This window comes from Saimiri boliviensis, chromosome 11 (assembly GCF_048565385.1).
Source record: "Saimiri boliviensis isolate mSaiBol1 chromosome 11, mSaiBol1.pri, whole genome shotgun sequence".
Classification (NCBI taxonomy): Eukaryota; Metazoa; Chordata; class Mammalia; order Primates; family Cebidae; genus Saimiri; species Saimiri boliviensis.
Genome location: NC_133459.1, coordinates 25,876,886 through 25,891,767, shown reverse-complemented (window position 1 = coordinate 25,891,767; position 14,882 = coordinate 25,876,886). Strand labels below are relative to the sequence as shown.

The 14,882-nt window shown below is 57.2% G+C and overlaps 1 protein-coding gene across 10 annotated transcripts in view; it reads left to right on the top strand.

The window, feature by feature from the left end:
• The window catches only part of AHDC1 (AT-hook DNA binding motif containing 1), a 72,262-nt gene that overhangs the window by 37,214 nt on the left and 20,166 nt on the right, over positions 1-14,882 (top strand). For 7 of the 10 annotated variants that reach the window (XM_039474017.2, XM_039474016.2, XM_074380341.1 and 4 more), the window contains 2 exons: positions 9,654-9,831; positions 10,007-10,231. The exons of 1 other annotated variant lie outside the window; for it this stretch is intronic. The gene's annotated coding sequence lies outside the window, so the exon portion shown is untranslated. Of the gene's footprint in view, positions 1-3,451; positions 6,995-9,653; positions 9,832-10,006; positions 10,232-14,882 lie in introns of those variants that run through there. 2 more of the 10 variants (XM_074380344.1, XM_039474021.2) reach the window with 2 other exon arrangements.

Below are 14,882 nucleotides of genomic sequence, written 5' to 3'. Positions count from 1 at the left end.
ACCAATCTCCGGGAGCCCGGCCCGCGCGGCCCGCCCCCTCGCCGGCACCGCTCCCGGTGTTCCGGACGCGCCGCGGGTGGAGTCGGCAGGAGGTGGAGGAGGAGGCAGGGCCGGCCTAAGGGGCGGGGAGACCGTTGAAGGCCTCGCCCTTCCAAGTCTAGGAGAGGCTGAACGGGCGACCTGACACCGAGCTGCTTTGCTCCGTGAAGCTCCTCACAAAACCTCTGTCCTGGAGTGCTCCACCTTCCTGCCCACCTGCCCCAGATCTTGCCAAGTACCACTTTCTGCTGGAAGCCTTCCCAAAACCAACCCTCCGATCTTCTTTGCTGATTACCTGCACCCTCTAGGGCCCTCTGTGGGAAGGGCAGTACCAGCACTACTGCCAGCACCAGCTGCTGTCCGCTAGGCAGTGTGCTGTGTATCCCTCCCTGCTCCAGGTTTTTCATGGAACGGCTTATGGGCTGCGTTTCTGCTGGCTGTCCACCTTGTATTATTGGGCCCTTCCCACCCACTGGGTTGGGAGTTCCTCGGGTCAGGCGTTACAGACACGGACCCCTCTAAGAAATAGTCACACTGCATCCAAAGTCACACATCAAGGAAGTTGGAGCATCAAAGCTGGAGACCAGGTTTCCCAGCTGCCTTCAGGCCTTTGGTTCGGGTATGTGACTTAAGAGGGGAGTTGCCCAGAGACTTGCTTTCGGTCTCACCTTTCCCGATAGGAGGACCTCTACCCTTCCCCATCCCTCCCCACGGATTGGAAGAGCCCTAGGCCTGCCTTCCTCTGCAATCCACGCATCTGGGCCAGAACCCCAACTTCTGGCAAGGGGGAGAGGTGATGGGGAGCCGGGAGGGCTTTTGCAAGCCAAAGGGGTAGTTCTAGGCTAAGAGGAGTACTGTGGGCCCAGTGATTTGGGGGTGCTTGTGTTGGGAACATAAGGATTTAGCTTGCAGGTGGGAGGTTCCAAGTTGGGCAAAGAGGAGGGTTGGGAGCCACAAGTATTTGGGGTTCGGTACAGTGCAAGGGAGGCAGGGATTATGCTGGGCCAGCACTGCCCCCACCAATAGCCTGGCCCAGTAAGAATGCTGGGAGGCCCCAGGGATGGGGCCAGGCAGCCAAGGTGTCTCCGGTGGCACGGAAGCAGTTAAGAGCTGCCTCAGCCTGTTCCTTCAGACAATTAGTGACATCTCGCTTGACAACACCACACTGAGCCGATGCAGACCTCAGCCCCCCTCCTGGCCCCCCGACGGCCGCTTCAGCTGTTTATTCTTGGGCTTTAACAATTGGGATTCTGACTTGGAGGAGCGGGCGCCCCGCGCTGCCCTCTGACCCGCCGTCGCCTTGGCAACTGGAGCCCGGTAGGCCTGGGCTCTGCGTTAGGATTACAGATCCTGAATTCACAATCTTGCTGCTCCCCTGCAAGCAGCGGCGGCAGCAAGCAGCAGCATGCAGGATCTTCAGCTAGACTGGAGGGGACAGAGAGGAGGGTCCCCAGGGCCAGCCTGAGGCCCACGCAGGAAGCTGGGATGCAGAACGGTGCACGCTTCACAGCCTCCAGGGTTGGGCAGGGCCCAGAGCTGCCCTCCCCCCACCCCCAGTGTCTCTGTGGCTCTCTGGAAACTTTCTTCCTGGTAGAGCCTCGAGGGCAGGGGTGAGGCTTCTTCCTTACCCTGCCTTTCCCCCTCAGTCAGCCCCCTACCATGCCCAGAGCTCCAAGTGCCAGCAGACTGTGCCCCTGCCGTGCCTGCCACCATGGCAACAGGCCCCTCCCTTGACAACTCTGCTCCTTCTTCCCCCCACCCTAGCAGCCAACTGCCCCAGCTGAAACCAGAGCCGATGCATCTGTGAGCCTCATGCCCAGACCCACATTCCATTTCTGTCCTCTGCCCCCCCACCCCCCAGTTCTGGCAATGACATCCCCCCACCTTCCTCCTCCTCTTCCTCCTCCTCCTCCTCCTCACGCCCCCTCCCTCCTCACCTCTGTCTACTCCTGCGGTTCCCCCCACAGTCTAACACTTAGTGTCACCCCCTTCTTCCCACCCCATCTGAGTGTGTCTCACCCTCCGACTGTCGCTGTGGGGCTCTGGGTGTGTCAGTCCCTCTGTCTCCGGCTCCCGGTCTCTGGTGCTCTGTGCCTCTGCCTGTCTGTGCAGACTCCTCAGGTTCCTTCTCCATCTCTTCCCCCCCGTGCATGTGTCTTTGTCTCTGCATCATCCTGCCTCTCTCTGTCTTTGTCTTTTCCTTCCTCCTTGTCTCTCTCTCTCTCTTCCTGAGTCTCTTTCTTGCTGTTTTCCTTCCTCCGGCCTGCTCGCCCTCTCGCTCCTCTGGCTCTCGGCCCCTCCCTCTGGATCGTTTTCTCTTTCAGCCTCTTTTTGCCCTGTTTCTCTTGCCTCGGTGTCCTTCGTCTTTCTCTCTCCTCCTGGACCTGAGTTTCTGCCTTGATTTCTCCCACCCCTACTCTTTCTTCTGACTTGTTTTCTCCAAGTACATATTTTTCTTTCAGGGCTGGGCCTTTCAGGTCTCCTTACTCTATTTCCTACCAGGTTAGGGAGCTGGTGCAGGGTGAGGGGCTCCAGAGTCACCCTGAAGGATCCCTCTTTTTAGTAGGGGCCAGACGTCCTGGAAGCCCCATTGGGCCTGTGTGGTTGAACCTGAAATGGGGAGGTGCAAGGTTAAAGGGCCTGCAGAGAGTGGAGCACCAAGGAACCAAGAGTGTGTGTCTGCCTTTCCAGGGTTTTAGATGATGGGCTCCATCCATCTAGTCTACCTTCCACCAGCCCAGGGTACGAGCAGAAGATAGTCCAGGAGCTAAACTGGTCCAAGAAACTCTTTAGAGAGCAGGCCTCACTGATGGCTGCGATTTGTCCCTTCCCTTGCTAAAACAGGGGCAATGTCAAACCATGCCTCAGTTTCCAGAAACGGCATAGGGATACTATCCTTGCCCCATATTTGACGTCTTTAAAGTGCTTTGAGTTCCTGGAGCAAAGTCAAAGTTATGAGGAACAAGGAAAGACTGGAGTGACTCCTGCCCCTTTCTCACCAGCACCGGGGGACACCAGACAGACAGAATGTGTTTGTCAAGAGCACGGGTAGAATCAGGGTCCTGTCTCCTTAAGGGTTGGGTGGAGGACAGTGCCCCGCCTCCCCTCAAGACTGGCAGCCCCTGCTGCCCAGTCCTCCCTCCCAGTCTGGGCAGTGGCCTCTGTCCTTCCTCCCTCGCCCCTCTTCATGGAATGAGCTTGGAGTCATGGGCAAACAGGCCTGGGGTGGGGGAGCCAGGCCTCGCCTCTGGGTGTGGTGAGGCCTGGTCAGGCAGACCGTTCTAGGATCCTGGGGTCTGGGCACTACTCACCAAGGGGCCAGGAGGGGGAGTAGGGGTGCCTGGGGGAGGCAGGTTGCACGCAAGGCATGCTGGGCCCCCTCGGCGGGTGGGTGGGGGGAACAAAGCTGGCATCGAGGCCTCAGCTAAAATTAGCCGCTTCCCTGCGCGGGAGCGAGCATGCCTGCCAGCCGCCCAGATCGCCGCTGCCTCGGCAGGCCATCTGTCGCCATGCTTTGCTCAGTCCCCCAGGGCCCCCCAGCTCCAGCCACCCCCAAGGGGCTAGAGGGACTCTGCTCTGAGGCTGCCCCCGGCTAGGACTCTAGGCTCTTCTGCTAGGCTCTGGTCAGGCGTTACAGGCTGGTCATGCTGTGTGACCTCAGGCTAGGCCTTTCCCTCTCTGGGCTCCTGTAAAACGAGGGGCCCAAGACATTGGCGTCTCAGATCCTCCAGTCCTTCCAGGCACCAGGTGCTGCTGCTGGTCATGGGAGGGGGCAGAGGGAGTGGACTGCCTCTCTCCCTCAGAGCCACTCATCTTGTCCAAGCTTTGGGCCAAGTAGGGTTTAGGGTAAAGGTGGGCTATGGTGGACTCCTGTCCGATTCATTGGTCTTCATTGGGCAGCAGGGAGGCACTGCATCCAACAACACCCCAACATCTCCCCTCTCCCCCTCCACACTGGACCTCCAAGCAGTCTTAAAGCCACAGCTCCAGGTGGGGAGCCAGGAGATGGAGACTGAGCTCAGCCGATCATAATTTGCTCTGTGGCTTGGGCAAGTCTCTTAGTCTATTTCTCCCTCTCTTCATTAAGAAGCTTCCTGTTTCTTGAGGAGCTGCCCACTTTGTGCTACCTTGTTTCACGAGGCTGGCACTGTTGTCCCTATTTCACAGATGACGAAGCTGAGGTTCCTTTTGAGGAAGCAGGGGAGTGCGGGCTGGAGCCTGCTGTGTCCCCTTCCTGTGGCCTGGAGGGCGCTGCTTGCTGGTCTCCAGCTTCAGCTGCTTCTCTCTGACCCTGGAACTTCTCTCACCATGGCCCTTGTCCCCCTCCCCAAAGCCAAAGAGGCTGAGCTGCTGCTCTAAGGTCACCCAGTTTGGCCCGGGAGGAGCTCAGACTGGAACCCGGGCCTGTTGGCTCTTGGCCTTCTTCACCATTATGGCCAGCCAGGCTGGGCCTGTTCCCTGGGTGAGTCATGTCCCTGGACTTTGGCCTCCTTGTCCCCAGCTCTGTGGCCTGAAGTTTGGAGAGGGGGCCTTGGTAAGGAAGAAGGGCTCCCCTGGCAGCTACGGGGATCTCAGACCATCCCCTCCCCTCCCCAGTGAGCACATGGTGATAGCAACCCCTAACCCCCTACTCCCCACTGATCTCTAAGCAGTCTCAGAGGAACAGCTCCTCAGGCTTCAGGACAGCCCTCCCTCCAGCACTCACTCTGCCCCCTCCCTAGATGTACAACTACAGTCAATGAGAAATGGAGTGGAGCAGGGGTCGGGGGAGGTGACCTTTCCAGGTAGTCTGTGTGCCCAGGCAGCTTCCTCCCCAGCCCTCCTCTCCCCCAGCACCCGCCACTGGGCAGGAAGCCACAGCACCTCCCCTCCTGGTGTCCAGGGACCAAGGTCACACCAGAGCCCTGTGTGCCTTCACCTCCTCTGGGGCCAGCGGTGTTTGTCACTGGGGCAATGTGTGGCTGTGTGCGGCTCTGGCAATGCTGGGGTGACATTCATGCCCTGTGAGCTGTGACGCCTCTGCAGGCAGAGGGACAGCACCACCCGGGCTGGTGACAATCATGGGGGAGGGGTGAGGTGGGCTGTCACCTGTCCAAGGCAGTCGGAGAGGTGACATGTCCTGTACCCATCCCATAGTCTGCAGGGAGGATTCCCAGGCAGGGGTGACGCTGTGTCCCTGCCTCATGCTGTGTGGTGGGTGGAGAGGTCCATGCCTTTCTCACACCTGGAAGACGTGACGTGTGTGTGTGTGTGTGTGTGTGTGTGTGTGTGTGTGTGTGTGTGTCTTGGTCAGCCATGTGACAGGTTCTCTGTGCATTCATATCCTATTAGTGGGTGTGGGGGGCCTGGTTTCGTATCAGTTCTGCCACTGTGGGGGGGGGTGACAGATGCCTGCCCCATGCCGTCGGGGTATGTCAGGTGCGCCCATCTTGTGCTTTGGGGAGAGCGACAGGTTATGTGCTTAGTTCATCCCGTTAGGAGGGTTGTCACCAACTTGTGCGCCTGTCTCTGGCTGTCGTGTGTGTGAGATGTCACCATGTGCCCATCGCAGGCTGTTGTGGGGAGTGGCATGTGTGATTATCTCATGCTGTTGGGAAGTCGTCAGTAACTTGGGAGCTCGTGTCTCACTCTAAAAAGACGACATGTTGCCCAGTGATATGGAGCTGGCAGCTGGTGGGGCCTTCCCATGCAGACCACAGAGCCCCAAAGGGCTGGCCAGAGGAAACACTTGGGACCCCGAACAGAGGGACAAGTGCAGGTTGGGGAGCACTCTGTCCCGCATGATCTGCCCTGTCACCCACATGCTAGCCTGTAGGACTGTTCCCCAGGAGGAGGGACCCAGCACTTTTCAGATGATGTGGAGAAGGGCCTTTGGGGCCAGGGCAGGTGTGTGTCTGTGAGATGGGGAAGCAGGCAGGGTTTGCATGGGGGGCTATGCCCCTGAGGGCCTGGGGACCCTATTTCCTGCCTCTCCTGCCCCTGAAACTGTTAAACTAATTAAGGCTGTAGAGCCACAGGATTAATCGGGGCAGCTCAGCGAGGGCCGGGAGCTCAGGTAGTCGATCAGTGCACCGACGAGGATATTGGATTTCTGAACCGCAAGTCAGCACTATTCGGGCCTGTTATCTCTCCCAGGCTCGAGGGTCAGGAGGCGGGAGGCTCCGCGCACTGGCCGCCCCCGCCCCGCCAGCTCAGGCGCGTCCACTCCCCCAGCCCACACACCCCAGCTCCGGCCTGTCTGCTGCCCACACAGGCGTCCCCTCGGCCCCTCTCCCCGGCCCTTCCTGCCTCTGCCTCACCGCCTCTTTCTCAAGCTCCTGCAGAAATCCCTGGTCCTTGCTCTCCCTGCCTTTCCCATCTCTGCCTGGCTCGCTTCCCTGTGCCCCCTCCCCTCTGGCGCCCTTCCTTGGTCCGTACTGGCCTTAGACTCACTCTGGGCCTGAGCCACCCCTCCCGGCAGCCTCTGACAAGGCCTCCCCCGCCTCTCTCTACCTTCCTCTGCACCTCCCCGAGTCCGAGAGCCCCTCATCACCAGTCTGTCTCCGCTTTTGTGTTTGTGCCTGTGCCGGTCTCCCAGTTTCTGTCTTTCTCTGTCTCTGTTTCCCCATGTGTCTCTGTGTCTCCCTGTGTATCTTTCTCCCTCTTCCTGTCTTTTCCTCTCTCCTTCTGGCACGCTTGCTCTCTCTGTCTTTTCCTCTCTCTCTCTCTTGTGTGGTCTCGGCTGGTGTCTGCAACCAGAACAAATCTCCCCCAGCCAACACCCCCTGAACAAGGAGGCCAGAGCAGCTAATGGGAAACATGTGATTCTGCCTTGCGCCTGGAGCACCGTGAAGGGAGCCTTAGTCCCAGCCCAGCCCCTGTACCCCCTTGCCGCATGCCCCCCACCACGCTGTCCTCTGCCTCCCAGCGGCTCCCCCAGCCTGCGTGGGCACTGTTGGAAGTTCATTTACAACGGGTGAGGGCATGACGTTTATCTGCTGGGGAGTATCAGGTTGTGGAGGGCTGAGGGCAGCTTTGCTCCTCAAGTCCCTCCAACCCCCAGGGCCAAGCAGACTCCCCATGCAGACTCCCCCCACCTACCACCACCATATGTAGGAGAACAGGGCCAAGATGAGCTGGGCTGTGGGGGCCTGGTTGGGGGGGGCAGCCAGTCTACCCCCACTGGAGGGCTCTGGGGCCAACCAGATTTCCATCTTTTCCTTCCTCCTTGGCCTCTGGGGAGCTGCAAAGGTGGGGGCTCCCTGAGGGCTTGGGAGCTGCCGGGCTGTGTTTCTGTGCCCACCCGACCACAGGGAAAGGGGGGACAGATCAGAGGAGGGAGGCTCTGGCAGGTTGGAATTCTCCTTCTCTGCCTGTGGATAAATTGTCCCTAATCCAGGCTTGGGGAGTTGTCTGGCTCCTACAGAGAGAGAGGAGAGAGAGAGAGAGAGAGAGAGAGAGAGAGAGAGAGAGAGAGAGAAAGAGAGAGAGAGGAGGGGAGGGAGAGGGAGGGAGGAGAAAAGCAGGCACACACAAACACAGTGACACAGACACACACACTGTCTCACAAAGGGTGTCTCACATGCATGCACACACGCACTCACAGCACTCACAAAGGTACACACAAACACTGGGGCACCATTGTGCTGACACACTATGGCACACAGACTTGCTCACACATGTTGACGCTGACACACGGCCATACTGGCACGGACATACAATGACATAGCACACGGACCCACTGACATACACAGAGACACGCGGTGGTACACAGACACACAAAGATAAGGGGACCCAAATCCACACATGCATGGACACACGCATATACTGACCCACGGTGAAAGAGACCCACAGGGACACCGTGGCCAGTCACACCGCCACACCATGACCCTGAAAACCCAGAGAAAGGCAGAGGTGGGAGGGAGGCAACACTGATCCACAGTGACACCAGCGCCTGCAGTCACAGGCCTCGAGATTGGAAACCTGCAGGGACAGCAGAGGATCAGCCGCACGCCCCCACCCCCTGCCAAACACACATCCAGAGAGCCCTGAGACAGGCAGGAGCCGCTTTGGCTCCTGACACAGCGAGATGCAGAGAGCCAGGCAGAGTGTGTGCATACCCAGGCATGCTCACACCCCAGCCACGGCTGGGCTCACCTGGCTACACACAGGCACGCATGCATCCTTGCATCCTCACATGCTTCCTTGTGTCCTCACACGCTACAAACAGGCTTAGCTACACACACACACACACACACACACACACACACACACTTACACACACACACACGCACACGCACACAAAGCTGAACAGAAAGAAACGTGAAAAGTGCACATACCTACATGTATGACTGAAGACACCAAATCCAGACATACATTCATCCTGGCATCATACGTACACACACACAGCTGACCACACCAGCCGCAACTGAGCAAACACGTGATCCCACACATGGACATGCTTAAGCCCACATGTACCCACATGGACATACAGAAATACAGAGCAGCACACAGGCTGAATAGACCCAGGAACCCACATACAGGTGTATTTACCCAGACAGCTGAGGCTTGACAGACATGCATTTGCACAGGCAGAATCTCGATCACACACATACAAATTCCCAGGCAACCAGAATCTGTAAGCAGTCCGTGAGGCCTGGTTCCCAGACCCCCTCTGGGCTCCAGTTCAGACCTTGAGGAGGCAGACAAATGGGCAGGAAGCAGGGGGGTGGTGAGGAGGGCCATGGTTATTAAAGAAAACAAGAGACATAACCAGTTACCGATGGAGATGGGTAAACACCAGCTGCATATACACCCTTGTGGAAATTCGCATCCACCATCACTCTGAACAGCAACGCTCATACCTACGTTGTTAATAAGTCTTAGCATTTATACTTTCCCCAGATGTTCCTCCCCATTCGTAAGATCTCACTTTTCCCATTTTATAGATGAGAAAACTGAGAGCCAGAAAGGTTGACTGACTTGCTCAAAGTCACACAGTTAATGAAGGTTGAGCCAAGGACTGTCTGAATCTCAAAGGCCAGGTTCCTTCCACTGTGGTGTATGTGTGTGTGTGTACACATGTGCGTACACAGATGCGCAAAAAACGTTGCTTCTCGGTAGGAGCCTGGGGTTCTAAGAAACAGGTTTGGCCAGGCACAGTGCGTCACGCCTGTAATCCTAGCACTTAGGGAGGCAGAGGCTGGAGGATTGCTTGAGCCCAGGAGTTTGAGACCAGCCTGGGCAAGATGGTGAGACCCTATCTCTACAAAAAAATTTAAACAAATTAGCCAGGCATGGTGGTGCACACCTGTAGCCCCAGCTACTCGGGAGGCTGAGGTGGGAGGAGGATCACTTGAGCCCAGGAATTCAAGGTGGCAGTGAGCTATGATCATGCCACTGCACTCCATCCTGGGCCACAAAATGAGACGAGACTCTATCTCTCTTTTAAAAAAAAAAAAAAAAAAAAAAAAAAAAGGCTCACAGTTCCCCAGTGGGTTGATGGGATGAGGTTGGAGCTGGTTGGGACTCCATCTAGGAGAGCCTCTTGGCTTGGTGTCCCTCTGCACCCTGCTGTGTGGCTGGCTTACCCTGTGTCCATGCTTATCTCTGGGGTGCTGTGTTTGCTTCCACAGATGGGAGCTTGCCTGATTGTCTACCCATTGGCCTGGACCCCAGAGTCCACCCAGCTGAGCGTGTGCAGAGGGCCCCGAGTGTGGGGCGACGCTCAGGCCATTGCAGAGACCACCCTGGAGATGCTGATGAAGACAGGCCTTTCCTGCTGAGCCGGCCCTGTCTGCACAGCCTGCTCAGGTAACAGTGTGCAGGGAAGTCAGGCTTGGGCCTGGGCCACCCCCAGGAAGTGGGGATCAGGGGGACTTGCCTCCCAGTCCCAACAGGGATTCCCTCCCAGCTTAGGCCAAAAAGAGGTTCTTGACAGAATCAAAACGTATTAACCCAACATTTACTCAAACTCCCCATTATCCAGAAAGGGGAACTGAGGCTCATGGATATACAGTGAGTCCTACCTCCTAGCCTGAGGACTCTTCCCTGCGCCTTGATGACCTGAGAGAACTGGGAGGAGAAAGGGGTTGTGACAATGACCAGGACTCAGGGCAGAATTGGAAACCAGAGTGCCTGATGTGTGCAGCTGCTGACCCCCCAGGACACCTCTCTACCGGAGTCTGTGGAAGCAGAGAACTGGGAGGCCAAGGTGAGGTGCTGGGAGGGCCTGGGTAGCCCAGGTATGCTAGGATGTCCTTACTGGACAGGGAGGGGGCGGGGGCAGTGGCAGGACCCGCCTCCCTACTCCTGGCCCAGGTTTGCCCACCCAGGCTCAGGAGCTGCAGAGCCAGGTGAAGCTGCCCTGCCCTGCAGAGGCAACTCCCTGAACTGACACATGAAGCCTCTGGCTCCAGGAAGCTCCTAGAGTTGAGCCTGCCTGGGGACCCCACCCAGCTTCCAAAGGAGCATTCCTGGGGCCTGAGGTCTGGGGGTGGAGCCTCCTGGGATTGTAAGGGTGGGGCAATACTGCTGTGGGAGGGTGCACGGCTGTGTGTGTCCAACTGAAAATGGATAGGGCACTCAAGCTTGTGTGCAAGCTGGTGTGTGTGGAAGGCTCTGTCCTTCCAAGCACAGGGGTAATATGCAAGAGTTGTGTAAGGATTGGGCTGGGGGGTGTTCAGGGGCTGTGTATGTGGTACGTGAGAGCATGGATATGCAGGATTCCGGGTGTGTACTGGGCAGGTGTGGGGATACTGTGTGTGCCAAACTGGATGGTGTGTGTGTGTGTGCAAGGGTGATAGTGTACACTGGAGAGATGTGTGTATAGACAAGATCTGAATACACTGCGATGGTATACAGTGTGTGCACATGGGGATCTGTGTGTACACTGGCGAAGTGCGTGCTCAGGGTTCTGGACGTACAGTGGGAGTGATGTGTGCCCATGTGGCTCCATTTGTGCTTTGGAGGTGGGTTGGGCAAGCCCTGAGCTGAGCTAGGCTCAGCAGTGCCCAGCCTTGTGGCCAAATCGCTGAAGTCACTTCCTTTCCAGCAGCAACTTTCCAGGAGGAGGAGTTCTTCAGACCTGGGCGGGGAGGGAGGTGGGGGGCGGAACAAGGAGCTCTCTGGGGAAGGAGGTGGGGCGGGGGTGAGAGGCTGCTGGGAGGGCCTAGTGGGGCTGGAGGAGGGGAGTCCTCCGGGAGACAGAAGGAAAGACAAGGACAGGAGTCTGGAAGGGCCAAGGGCAGGAGGGGAGGCGGGCGGAGCAGGGCGGGAAGCATAGTCCCTGGGTGACCTCGGAGGGAGGAAGGGAGGGCCGCAGGCAGGGTGACCCTCGGGTCCAGCCAGAGCTGGCGGTGGCGCCCGCACACCTGGCACCCAGGGCAGGGGGCTGGCAGGGGGCGGTTCTGGGGCAGACCTGCTTGCCAGGTGCCCAGCTCCGGGCAGGAAGGGGGTGGGCGAGGGTTGCACAAAGGAGCTCTGTGTGGCTGGGGGTAGGGTGGGGTGGGGTGTGCAGTGCTGTGCTGTGCTGTGGTGGGGTTGCGGGGGGGTGGGGTGCCTGATGGCCCCAGGGGGCGGGGCAGGGCCAGCTCCCCTTGGGGGCATCAGTGGCTCCAAGGGGACACCTAGTGGCGAGGGAGAGTACTGCATATAGTTGAATGGCTGTTGGTGGGAGGTGGTAGCTAGAAGCTGAGAGAATAGATTAGAAGTCGAAAATTAGAACTGATGGTTGGGACTAGGACAGTTGGAGGAGGCTGCATGGGAGGGGCTGAATCTCTGGACAGCAAAGCAGTTTGGTTTAGAGAAGCCTAACAAACCTGAATTCAGACACCAGCTGAACTGAATGAGATGGCTGTTTGTCCTTAAGGGCATAACTTCACCTCTCTGTGCCTCTGTTTAAATGATGCCAAATGAGTGACAGCTGCCATTATTACTGCCATTATTGTTTTTGTTATGATATTGGGCCTGGGATCAGGTTGGAAGATCTTCAGGTGTTATTGTGTGGGCGGATAGGTAGCTGAAGGGAAGGAGGTGAAGAGAGGTGATGACTAGTCCCTGAGGGGCAGATCCTGAGAGATAAGGCCCCTGGAGGAGAAGGGAGGTGATGGGAAGGTCTCAGAGCACCTGTAATGGCCCGTTTGAAGCAGTGTTTTCCATTTGAGGACATCCCTAGGCCTTCTAACCAGGCTGGGAGGAAAATGGTGGGGGAGGAGGAGTGTGCAAGCTGGAGAGAGGGTCATGAGGCCGGAAGTGAGAGCTGGGGCTGGCAGCCTGGCTCCCCTGGGGAGGCGGTGCGTGGGGGAGGGGAAGGAGGGCTGGGGAAGGGGTGGGGTGGTCACAGCCACAGCGGGGGAGGGTGGGGCTGGGGACTCAAGGATGTGGGCTGGTGCTTCCCGGCACTGTGCACAGCAGGTTGGGGCCCCCAGCCCCCTCCCAACCGGCTGGTGTCCCCATGGGCAAACTCAGACACACTGACCCAGCAGCAGACAGGCAGACAGAAGGACCCCTTTGACTTTGTCCACAGACCAAAACTAGGTGGTACCCTTGGGAGAGGGCCAAGAGAATGGCCACGGGGGTGTGGTGAGGAGGGGAGCCAGCTGCTTCCCTCAGATCCTGGAGGCTTCGAAAGAGAGCAGTGACCAGCCTCAGGAGGCCTGGCGGGAGGACACGCCCAGAGGTCTTCACGGGTGGGTGGAACAGAAGCCACCACCGGAGAGGAGGTTTTTCTCTTCTGCCAAGGTCACACCCTCAGGCCCCAGCTGGGAGGTCTCCAGAGTGGGGAAGACTCGGCTAGCCTGACCCTCAGTAAGGGAGGGAGGGGGCTTCTGGTAGGCACCTCCGAGTGGGCGCCAGGAGCCACGGCACAGCCACACTGTTGGAAACTGGACTTGGAGGTTCCAAAGTCTGAACCCCTTTTCTCATTTGTGAGGGTGTTACCCACTGTCCTCCCTGCGACAGCAACAGTGCTCCAAGTTCTTGGACTAGAGAGAGCCTGACCTGGGAGGGGCCAGGTCCACAGCCAGGCCTGGGAGAGAGCAAAGCCCTGAGTGAGCCAGTAGGTGGGACAATGAGGAGGAGCTGAGGCCTGGAACCTGCAGAAGAGGGAAGGAACAGTGAACGCAGGGATGTTCCACCTGGGTGGGCAACAGAAGGGTCCCTTCCCGTGCCGTTCTGTAGCCTCAGACAAAGTCACGTTCCCTCTTCAGGTCCCAGTTTCCTCATCTGTAAAATGGGAGAGGCATGAGATGGCACTAGAAAGTGTACCCACTGGGGTAGCTGGTTAAGAATCCAGGTTCCCAGAGGTCCCTTCACATCTATGAGTCACTCCCCTGGACTAGGGCCTGGGTATCTGGAATGTTACACAGCTCCCCCAGGCCCAGTCTTTGGAAGCCAATGGGTTAGATAATTTTAAGGTTCCTCCCAGCCTTAAATTAGACCATGGCACTAGAAGGAGCATTTTCAGAAGTGGCTGAAGGATTATTGCAGGAGCTGGGAGTGGAAGGAGGCTTTGGACTTAGGGCAGAATGAGGAATCCTGCCACTTAGCTATGTGATTTCAGGGAAGTTACACATCCACTCTGAGCCAGTTTCCCCTATAACATGAGGATAATAAATCATGCCCCTCAGGCTGCTGTGAGGATTCAGCAGGCCACAGACGTGTAGGTGCTTTGTAGACTGCAAATAGCCATTCCCCAAAAGGGAGCAGAGAAGTGTCTCTTTCTGCTCTCTCCTGTCCCCGAGTCAGCGCTGCAGTCTTCCTGTGGGGTGACAGCCCTGGCTGCTGGGGAGAGTCTACATGGGTCTGTGGCATGTAGGCCCCAGGGATCAGTACTAGGTCAGAGCCAAACATTAGGCAGTGATCGAGGTCAGTCTTCAAGAGCTTCACAGTGTTGGGGCCCGTTCAGCTACCCGCTCCTTGAGATCCCAGCTCCTAGGATCAGCCACGGCCCCGAGTCCTCAGACTCCTGGAGTCAGACATACCTGGATCTAAATCCCAGCTCTGCCCTGACCAACTCAGGGAGTCAGCTGGTAAATATTTATATAGTATTCATAGCCCAGGCCCTGGGGTCAGGCGATACAGCAGTAAACAAGACAGACATGATCCCTGCCTCTGAAAAGCCCACACTCTTGAGATGGGGGACACACTAAGCAGCCAGTCACACAAGTAATTGATTATAATGGTGATAAGTACTATGAAGGTGAAATAGATAGGGCTCTGAGAGGATGTAGCAGGGGCTAAGATAAGGCGAGAGGTAGGATGGGGCAGCAGAGTTTTTCTGATGAAGGTGAAAGAAGGGTTAGAGAATGTCCCTTTTCACATTCTTGGGTCCTTCCCTCAGCATCCTTCTTGGGTCTGGAGAAGAAGAAAAAAGAGCCTTAAGGGAAAAAGCGGGGTTGATTGCTCTGTGTACTTCATTTGTTTGTTCCTTCATAAAACAAACTTTTTAAATTTAATTTTTTGTAGAAAGGATCTCACTCTGCTGCCCAGGCTGGAGAGCAGTAGCTTGATCATAGCTCAGAGCAGCCAGCTTCAACTTCCCGGTCTCAAGCGATCCTCCCACCTCAGCCCCTTGAGTAGCTGGGACTATAGGTGTGCACCACCATGCCCAGCTAATTTTTAAAAGTTTGTAGGGATGGGGTCATGCTATGTTGCCCAGGCTGGTCTCGAACTCCTGGACTCAAGCGATCCTCCTGCCTCAGCCTCTCATAGTGCTGGGATTACAGGTGTGAGCTCCTGTGCCTTGGCCACACAGCCATTTTTTAAACACTGCTGTAGGCCATGTGCGGTTCTGAGTGTTGGGGGATACCTATGGCAGTGAAAAGGACAGATATCCTTGCTTTTGTCATGTTTACCACCTTCCA